General features: G+C 37.7%; 1 pseudogene; it reads left to right on the top strand.

The window, feature by feature from the left end:
* The first annotated feature begins 7,328 nt into the window (after positions 1-7,328).
* On the top strand, positions 7,329-8,045 carry LOC144381535 (protein FAM162A pseudogene; annotated as a pseudogene).
* The last annotated feature ends 2,553 nt before the right edge of the window (positions 8,046-10,598 follow it).

Genomic DNA, 10,598 nt, shown 5'->3' with positions numbered 1-10,598 from the left:
ACAGGCATGAGCACCCTGGTCTCAGTCAGCAGCCTCCCAAGGGCCATGTTGATCTGGATCTTCTGTATATGAGAAATGTCAAGACACTGAGGACAAATGAATAGTCCATCCAGGTTCTTTCTCGCCAAATACTATAGGCAGGTGAAGCATAAGTTGCTTGCAAGATGTCAAGCAGAGGTCTTCAAAATAGTTCAGGTAAAAAGAAGAGATAGATTCTTTTCTGAGTTTTCTGCTATGGTCACATAGAAGTTTGCCATGCTAAGGCCCATGTTCAGTGCTGTACTCTGGAGTCCAAGTCTCTGAAAAGGCTCACCAAATGTCCTGCTGCCAGGTTTTCCTGGATTTACTTATTCCAGGAGAACTGAAAGCACTTTGAGCGTGAAAAGCCTTTTGTCGGTCTGTATCACCATGGAGGCAAGGCACCTTAGACAGAAGCTGTATGCATACATTATAGCATAGGGTTCCTCACAGTAGACCCCACAAAAGGGGTAGGTCAATGCTTTCCAGGGTTCAGCCACAGATCTTCTCAAGCATCCAACTCTGAAGACTCCCAGAGAAGTCCGAAGGGATCTGGACTGGATGCTACCCTTTTGTTAGAATCAGTAATTCACACCCATATCACCCCTTCTGTCCATTGGACAGACATCTGTGAAAATAGAGTAGAGAACTCCAAACTTTCATCCCTCCACAAAAGCAATGGACAAACTGGCAAAAATGGTCACAGTGAACTTCAGAACTCTAGAATCTAAAAACAAACAAACAAACAAACAAAAACACCTCTCGGCAACCAGGGGAAAGCTTAATGAAGGAAAAAAAGCTGAATTTCAGCAAGAGAGCTCTCTGGCATTCTAGCTTACCTCATTACCATCCCCCCACTCCCCAACTCAGCTGCAGACTTGAAGACAGAAGCCCGTTTTCCTGGTTCAAGTTACTGGTACCAGAGGGACCAACACCAAACTTATTCTCAAAGAATTGTGGGTGTACATTTGGACTGGAAGTAGCTCCCTGAAGTCCTCTGGTAGCTCCCTAAAGGATCTGCTCAAGGACTTGCCTTTGTTTCACACGCCTCAACTCCGAGGTGGCTTCTTGGGCGTCATTTGCCAAAAACATTTAAAGGCAAATGTATAAGCCGCTGCCACCTGCGGCAAAGGATAACAATTAGGGCAAGCAATAGAAAAGCCAAATACTGGGGAGAAAGAGGCTGGAGAAGGGCATATTTTGGGGATTAAGGGCTTTTAAATGCTCCCATTTAATCCAGAGAATCTAGAAGGCCACATACATGCCTGGGATGGATACATGCTCAGAAAAGACCTGAGAAGTTTCAAAGCCCTCATCCCTGGCTGATCTTCAAGTTCCATGCAAGCAGGAAGTAAATGGCCTGGCCAAATATCAAAGGAGCAGCACAACATAGAGCCCATCTGAAAAGACTAAAAAGAGTTTTTAGTGTTGTTGTTGTTGTTTGGCTCCAGGTATTAAAAGAAATCTTTGCCTAACCACTAGCTGACTAGTAAGCTAATGGGATAGAAACTTAAGTGGCCACACATGACAAAAATATACTTTAAAAATTAGTTCAGAAAAGTCATTTAAAAAACAAGCAACATCAGCCACAACAAACAGTAACAACATATCATGGAGAGAGAGGGGAAAGTAATTTCTAAAGCTGCCACATTATAACATTCAAAATATCAAGTGTTCAATGAAAGATTATAAAATTACATGCAAAAGAAAGAAAGAAAGAACCACTCAAAGGAAGAAAGAAATTAATAGTTCTTAAGGAAGCCCAGACATTGGACTTAACATACAAAATTTTAAATCAATTGTCTTAAATATGCTCAAATGGCTAAAGAAACCATGGGGGGGGAGTCGGGGGGAGGAACTAGGAGGATGATGTCTCACCAAATGGAGGATATTAACAAAGATATAGAAGTTACAAAAAAGAATCAAATAAAAATTCTGGAGTTGAAGAGTGCAATCACTGAAATGAAAAACTGACTAGAGAGTTTCAAAAGCAGATCTGAGTAGGCAGAAGAAAGAACCAGTGCATATGAGATTATCCAGCCTGAGGAGCAGAAGGAAAAAAGAATTAAAAAAATGGACAGAGTCCAAGAGACCTGTGGAATACCATCAAACATACCAATATACACAGAATAGATATCCCCAGAAGGTAAGAAGAAAGAGAAAGGATCAGAAAGAACATTCGAAGAAATAATGGCCAAGACTCCCAAATTTGATGAGACATGAAGCTCTCACCCAAGAAGCTCAATGAACTCCAAATAATATAAAATCAAAGAGATATACACTAAGACATATTATAATCAAGTTGTCAAAATCCCAGGACAAAGAGAGAATCTTGAAAGCAGCAAGAGAGAGACAACTCCTCAGGTACAAGGGATTATCAATAAAATTAACAGCTGATTTCTCATGAGAAACTATGGAGGCCAGAGGCAGTGGATGACAAGCTTAAAGTACTGAAAACTTGTCAACTGAGAGTTCTATATTTGACAAAACCATTCTTTAAAAATGAAATAGAAATTAAGACATTCCCAGATTAACAAAAACTGAGGAAATCTGTCAGGAGTAGACCAGCCTTACAAGAAATGCTAAAGTGAGTCCTTTAGGCTACAATAAAAGGACAATACACAGTAACCTACAGCCTTATAAAGATGTAAAGAACACCAATAAAGGTAACTACATACATATATACAAAAGCCAGCATTATTATATTTTTGGTTTGTAACTTGTTGGTTTTTCTTTTTCATATATGATTAAAGACACACACATAAAAAAAATAGTTGTATATCTATGTTAACCAGCACACAAGATAGAAAGATATCATTTGTGACAACAGCAACATAAAAGGGGGACATAACATATATAGAGTTACATAGGAGCAAAGTTTTTTTTAACATTTATTTATTTATTTTAGAGAGAGAGAGAGCATGAGTGGAAGGGACAGAGGGAGAAGGAGAGAGAATCTCAAGCAGTCTCCAGTCCCAACATGGGGCTCAGTCTCATGACCCTGAGAGCACAACCTGAGCCAAAACCAAGAGTCTGACACTCAACCAACTGCATCACCCAAGCACCCCAGGAGTGAAGTTATTGAAACTAACTTAGCATATATTCAAACCATATTGTTATAAATAACAATGTTAATTGTTAACAATTAACAACCAGGGTAATCACTAAGAAAATAACTAAAACATATATAGGTGAAGAAATGAGAAGAGAAACAAAACAGTGGAATAGGAAAAAGTTAAACACAAAAGAAGGCATGAATGAGGCATTGAGGAGCAAAAATGGTACAAGACATATAGAAAGCAAATAGCAAAATGGCCAGAGTAAGTACTTTCTTATTAATATCACATTAAGTGAAATTTATTAAACTCTCCAATGAGAAGATAGACATTGACATTATTAAATTAAGCAAATTTAAGAATGATCTAGCTATATAGTCTCTACAAGAGACTGATTTTTTAAAGATTTTCTTTATTTATTTGACAGAGAGAGAGAGAGAGAGCACAAACAGGGGAAGCAGCAGAGGGAGAGGGAGAAGCAGACTCCCCGCTGAGCAAGGAGCCTGATGTGGGACTTGATCCCAGGACCCTGGGATCATGACCTGAGCAGAAGGCAGCTGCTTAACCAACTGAGCCACCCAGGCGTCCCAAGAGACTCATTTTGGATCCAAAGACTCAAATAGGTTGAAAATGAAAAGATGAAAAAAGATTCCATGTAAATCATAATCAAAAGAAGGTTGGGTAGCTATACTAATATCAGATAAACTAGACCTTAAGAAAACCTATTACAAGAGAAAAACAAAGACATTATATATTGATAAAAGCATCAATCCATCAAGAAGATATAACAATTATATCTAATAAAAGATTCCCAAATAAAGAAGCTCCAAAATATACAAGGACCTCCAGATATAAATCCTAATAAAATAGCTCCAAAGCATATGAAGCACCTAATAAAAATGCCTAATAAGAGAGCCACAAGATATATGAAGCAAAAACAGACAAAATTAAATGGAGAAATAGACAGTGTTATAATAGTAGTTGGAGATTTCAATATACCATTTTCAATAATGGATAGAACAACTAGACAAAAGATCATCAAGGAAATAGAAGACTTGAACAATGCTATAAGCCAGCCAGAACTAACTGACATATACAGAACACTCCATTCAAAAACAGTAGAATAAACATTCTTCTCAAGTGTACATGAAACACTCTCCAGAGTAGACTATATGTTAAGCCACAGAAGAAGTCTTAATAAATTTTAAAAGATTAAAATCAAACAAAGTATCTTATCTGATCATAATGGAATAAAACTTAAAATCAATAACAAGAGAATCTGGAAATTTTTCAATTACATGAAAACTAAACACATTCTTAAACAACAATTGGGTCAATTAACAAATCACAAGACAAATTAGAAATTACTTTGAGACAAATGAAAATGACAACACAACATATCCCAAATTTATGGAATGCAGTTAACCAGCGCCCAGAGGTTAATGTATAGCTGTGAGTGCCTATGTTGAAAAAGAAAAAAGATCTCAAATCAATAACCTAACTGTACACCTTAAGAAACTAGATAAATAAAAGCAAACTAAATCCAAAGCTAGAAGGAGAAAGGCAATAATAATGATTAGAGTGGAGATAAACCAAACAGAGAATAGAAAAACAACAGGAAGAATCAAGGAAACCAAAAGCTAGTTCTCTGAAAACAGTTAAATAAAATTGACAAATTTTAAAACCAGAAGATCAAGAAAAAATGAGAGCAGGCTCAGATTACTAAATTCAGAAATGAAAATGGAAACATAACTGCTGACACTGCAGAAATAAAAAAGGATTATAAAATACTATGAACAGCCACTCTGGGAAACAGTATGGAGGTTCCTCAAAAAGTTAAAAATAGTGCTACCCTAAGACTCAGCAATTGAACTACTCGGTATTTATCCATGGGATACCAACATAGTGATTCAAAGGGGCACATGCACCACAATGTTCACAGCAGCAATGTCCACAATAGCTGAACTATGGAAAGAGCCCAGATGTCCATCGACAGATGGATGGATAAAGAAGATGTGGCATATATGTCTACAAAGGAATATTACTTAACCATCGTAAAGAATGAAATCTTGCCATTTGCAACAATGTGGATGGAACTAGAGGGTATTATGCTAAGCAAAATAAATCAGTCAGAGAAAAACAAACCATATGATTTCACTCATATGTGGAATTTAAGAAACAAAACAAATGAACATAGGAGAAGGGAAGGAAAAATAAGATGAAAATTGAGAGGGAGGCAAACCATAAGGGATGCTGAACTCTAGGAAGCAAACTGAGGGTTGCTGGAGGGGCGGTGGGTGGGAGGAAGGGATGACCGGGTGATGGGCATTAAGGAGGGCACTTGATGTAATGAGTACTGGGTGTTATATGCAACTGATGAATCACTAAATTCTACCTTTGAAACTAATAAAAAAAAAAAAATACTATGAACAATCAGACTCCAGCAAAGTAGAGAACCTAGGTGAAACCACCAAAACTGACTCAAGAAGAAACAGAAAATCTTAACAAATTTATAACAAGTGAAAAGATCTGATCAGCATTTAAGAGGTTTCCCAAAAAGAAAAGGCCAGGAACAGATGGCTTGCTTCACTGGCAAATTCTACCAAATAATTAAAGAAGAATTAACACCAATCCTTCTCAAAGTATTCCAAAAAAATAGTACAGAACAGAACACTTGCTTATCCTTTTTATTAGGTAGCATTGCCCTAATACCAAAGCCACACAGGGATATCACAAGAAAAAAAAACTACAGACCAGGACCCCTTATGAATATAGATATAAAAACTCAACGAACTACTAGAAAACAGAATCTAAACAGAGTCCTGGATTTCATTCATCCCAGGATTGCAAGAGTGTTTCAACTTTTAAAAATCAATCTATAAAATACAGCACCTAAATAGAATAAAGGGGAAAAAAAACTTAATGATTATTTCAATTGACAAAGAAAAAGCATTCAACACTCTTCAGCATGTGTTCATGATAAAAGCACTCATGAAAGTAGGAATAGAAGACAACTTCCTCATCACAATAAAGGGCATTTTTGAAAACCTCAGCTAACATTACACACAATGGTGAAAGTCTGAAAAGACTCCCCCTATGATCAGGAGCAAGACAAAATTGCCCACTTTCCCCATCTTCTACTCAACATTGCACTAGAAGTCCTAGCCAGAGAAATGGGGCAAGAAAAGGAAATAAAGGCATCCAAATGGGAAAGGAGCAAGTAAAACTATTCATAGATGACATGATCTTTTATATAGTATCTCATAAAGAATCCACACAAAAACATTTAGAGCTAATGAATGACTTCAGCAAAGTTACAGAATTCCATATCAAAATACAAAAATTAGATGTATGGAAACAATTTCCTTTATAAAACCATCAAAAAGAATAAAATACTTAGAAATAAATTTAATCAAGGGGGTTCAAGACTTGCATGCCACAAAACTATAAAACATTCTTGAAAGAAATAAAAGCAGACCTAAATAAATAGAAAGCCACCTTGTGTTCATGGATTGGAAGATTTGATATTGTTAATATGGCAATAATTCCCAAAGGGATCTACAAATGCAGTATAATCCTTATCAAAATTCCAACTGCCTTTTTTTTCCAGAAACAGACAAGTTGATCCTAAAATCTTTAGGAAATTTCAAGGGACGCTACATAACCTAAACAATCATAAAAAATAAGATCAAAGTTGAAAGACTCAGATTTTCCTACTTCAAAACTTAATGCAAAGCCACAGTGACTGAAACCGTGTGGTATTGGTGTAAGGATAAACATATAGATCAACGGAATAGAACTGAGCATCCAAAAATAAACCCATACATCTTTGTCAACTAACTTTGGACATGAATGCCAAGATCATGTAGTAGGAAAAAAATCTCTCTTCAACAAACAGCACTTGGACAGTTAGATAGCTACATGTAAAAAAATGAAATTGGACCCTTACCTTACACCATTTGCAAAAATTATCACAAAATGCATTGAAATCCTCAATGTAAGAGCTAAAACTATACAACTCTTAGAAAACATAAAGGCAGATCTTTGTGACCTTGGATTTGGCAATGGTTTCTTAGATACAAAAAAAAAGCACAAGCAACAAAAGAAAAAATAGATAAATTGGACTGCATCAAAATTAAACTTTTGTGCATCTAAAAATAAGAAAATGAAAAGACAGGTGGCGTTTGGTGACATTGAACATGCCCGCGCTGTCACCACCCACGAGGCGCTGGCAGGTCGGCAGAGTAGGCGGCCATGGGGAGTCTGTACGGCCTCCACAGGCCGGTGGGAAGTTATTTTAGGTTATATGAAAGAGATGTTTGCTCATCTCTAAGACTTACCAGAAATCTTGATTTGAAGACAATAAATGGATTTTGCACCAAACCACAAGAAAGTCTAAAAGCTCCACCCTACACTTACAGCCGCAGAGTGCCATTACACAAACCTACACATTGGGAGAGGAAGATCCTGATATGGTCAGGTCGCTTCAAAAAGGAAGATGAGATCCCAGAGACTCTCTTGCTCGAGATGCTTGATGCTGCCAACAACAAGATCTGGGGGAAGATCAGCTATGTAATGACGGCCCTGACAGTGGCAGGATGCATGTCGATGGTTATTGAGGGCAAGAAGTCTGTCAAAAGAAACGAGTCTTGGGGTGCCTGGGTGGCTCAGTCATTAAGTGTCTGCCTTCGGCTCAGGTCATGATCCCAGGGTCCTGGGATCGAGCCCCGCATCGGGCTCCCTGCTCGGCGGGAAGCCTGCTTCTCCCTCTCCCACTCCCCCTGCTTCTGTTCCCTCTCTCTCTGTGTCTCTCTCTGTCAAATAAATAAACAAAATCTTAAAAAAAAAAAAAAAAAAAAAAGAAACGAGTCTTTAACAAGCCTGAACTTGGATAAGAAAGCTCGCCTAAGAGAGGAAGCAGCTATGAAGGCCAAAAGAGTAGCAGAGGTATCCATTTTGGCTGGATTTTGAAAATGCAGGAATAATGTGGCAGCAGTTAGCCAGTATTTAAAAGAATATGGAATGGGGATCCATTTCAAGAAAGTATGCTTTGCACAAACTTATAATTTCCCCATTTCTGCTGTAGGGATACATATATATTTCCTTAAAGAAAAAAAAAGAAAGAAAGTTGAAAGGACAACCCATGGGTGGAATGGGAGAAAATATTTGCAAATCATATATATCCAGAGTATATGAACACTTACCACACAACAACAAAAAGACTAACAACCCAAATTGAAAATACACAAAAGACTTGAATAGATATTTCTCCAACTAAGATATATCAATGGCCAATAAACACATGGGAAGATCCTCCATATCATCAGTCATTAGGGAAATGTAAACCAAAACCACAATGAGATACCATTTTATACCTTTAGCATGGATATACCAAGAAAAAAAATAGCAAATGATTGTTGGTAAGGATATAAAAATACATTGCTGGTGAGAGCGTAAAATGATGCAGCTGCTGTGGAAAACAGTTTGGTGGTTCCCCAAAAAGTTAAGCAAAGAATTAACAAATGTTCCAGCAGTTCCACTCTTATGTGGCATTCCAAAAGAGCTGAAAACAGGAACTTGAACAGATCCTAGCATGTCAGTGTGAATTGCCACAATACTCACGAGAGCCAAAAGGTGGGAGCAACCCAGATGTCCATCTGCTAATGAATGGATAAACAAAAAATGGTATATCCATACAATGGGATATTATTCAGCCATAAAAAGAATTGAAATTCTTGCATATGTGACAGCAGGCATAGACCTTGAAAACATCATGCTAAGTGAAATAAGCCAGACACAAAAGGACAAATACTGTCTGATCCTTTTGTACCGGGTCCCTGAAGGAGTTAAATTCACAGAGACAGAGAGCAGAGTGGTGGATGTCAGGGGCTGGGGAGAGGGAGGAGATGGGGAATCATTGTTCAATGGGGACAGAGTTTCAGTTTTGCAGGATGACAACGTTCTGGAGATGGATGATGGTGATGGTTGCACAACAATGTAAATGTAGGGCGCCTGGGTGGCTTAGATGGTTAAGGGTCTGCCTTCGGCTCAGGTCATGATCCCAGGATCCTGGGATCAAGTCCCACACTGGGCTCCCTGCTCCTTGGGGAGCCTGCTTCCCCCTCTGCCTCCCTCTCTCTCTCTGTCTCTCATGAATAAATAAATAAAATCTTTAAAAAAACAAACAACGTAAATGTACTTAATGCCACTGAACTCTGCTCCTACAAATGGTTAAAATGGTAAATTTTATGTTGTGCATATTTCACCACAATAAAAAAATTATACCTTAGAATCTTCTTGAAAAATACTTCAAAAAATATTTCAAGAATGGCAATGCTGTTAGACTGAATATAACAATATTAATTATAAATAATATATAATAATATAATAATAATATAAAGTATTTATATTTAGAGAGTAACAACTTTTAAGAGTACAGTATTTATTTAAATGTAGGATTCAGCTGCATTTCGTGTATTCATGGTGTTATATCACCATGTCTACTTCCAGTATCACCACTGTCTACTTCCAGAGCACTGCATCACCCCAAAAGGAAACCCTGTACTCATTAAGCGGCCCCTGAAAATCCTTTTTATGCTTTCTGTCTCTATGGATTTAGCTATTCTGGACATTTCATATGAATGGAATCATACAATGTTGGGCCTTTCGGGTCTGTCTTCTTTCACTTAGCGTAAAGTTTCTGAAGTTCATTCATGATGGAGCATGGATCAGTACTTCATTTCTTTTTTCTTTTTCCTTTTTTCTTTTTGTGCGTTAAGGAGGGTACTTACTTTTTTTATTTACCTTGTCAGACACATTATTTTGATAATTTAAAAAAATGGTTTCAATAGTCTATGATATCTCCACCTACTGACTCGTCTTTCCCTCATGAGCTGCTTACTTCTTTTTCGAGATCCACTTTGGAATCTGATTATCTATTTTTCTTTTTTTAATGAAAAATTTTCAAATATACAGAAGGACTAGAATAATGAACACCTATATTCATTGCCTCGTTTTAATATTAACATCTTGCCATTTGTTTCATCTGTTTTTTTACTTGAGTATTTGAAAGTAAATGAGCCATAACATTTGTCAGCATTTGGATGATGTCCCAGGGTGTCTAAAGTTTCTCATGTTTCCTTATGTTCTCCGGGAAATCTCCCGACCTTCTTTTCTCCCTTTACGTCACATAAAATGTCCAACACGAGTCCCTCATTCATCATTTACTCCTAGTCTCTCATGCTTATTACTCCCAGTAATCCCAGAGTGGATTCATACGCGATTGCTTACTAGGATTGCCTCCTTCTTCTGAGAACACTTCCCCTTCATTCCACCCAGATTGTTCTCTCAGGAGCTACAGTTATCATACAACTTCACACACATAGCCCTCCGCCTCCCATCACAGTTGATGGGTCTAGAAGTCTTGTGGCCTAAGGAGTGCTTTCCCACTGCTCTCGGACTTAGGGCCCAGAGAGTTGAGGTGGTTTCTCTGCAGGTGGCCAAGTTGGCCAGCTGAGAAGCTCA

Source organism: Halichoerus grypus, chromosome 4 (genome assembly GCF_964656455.1).
Source record: "Halichoerus grypus chromosome 4, mHalGry1.hap1.1, whole genome shotgun sequence".
Lineage (NCBI taxonomy): Eukaryota > Metazoa > Chordata > Mammalia > Carnivora > Phocidae > Halichoerus > Halichoerus grypus.
The sequence above is the reverse complement of the archived record's forward strand: the minus strand, read 5'-3'. Positions and strand labels throughout refer to the sequence as shown.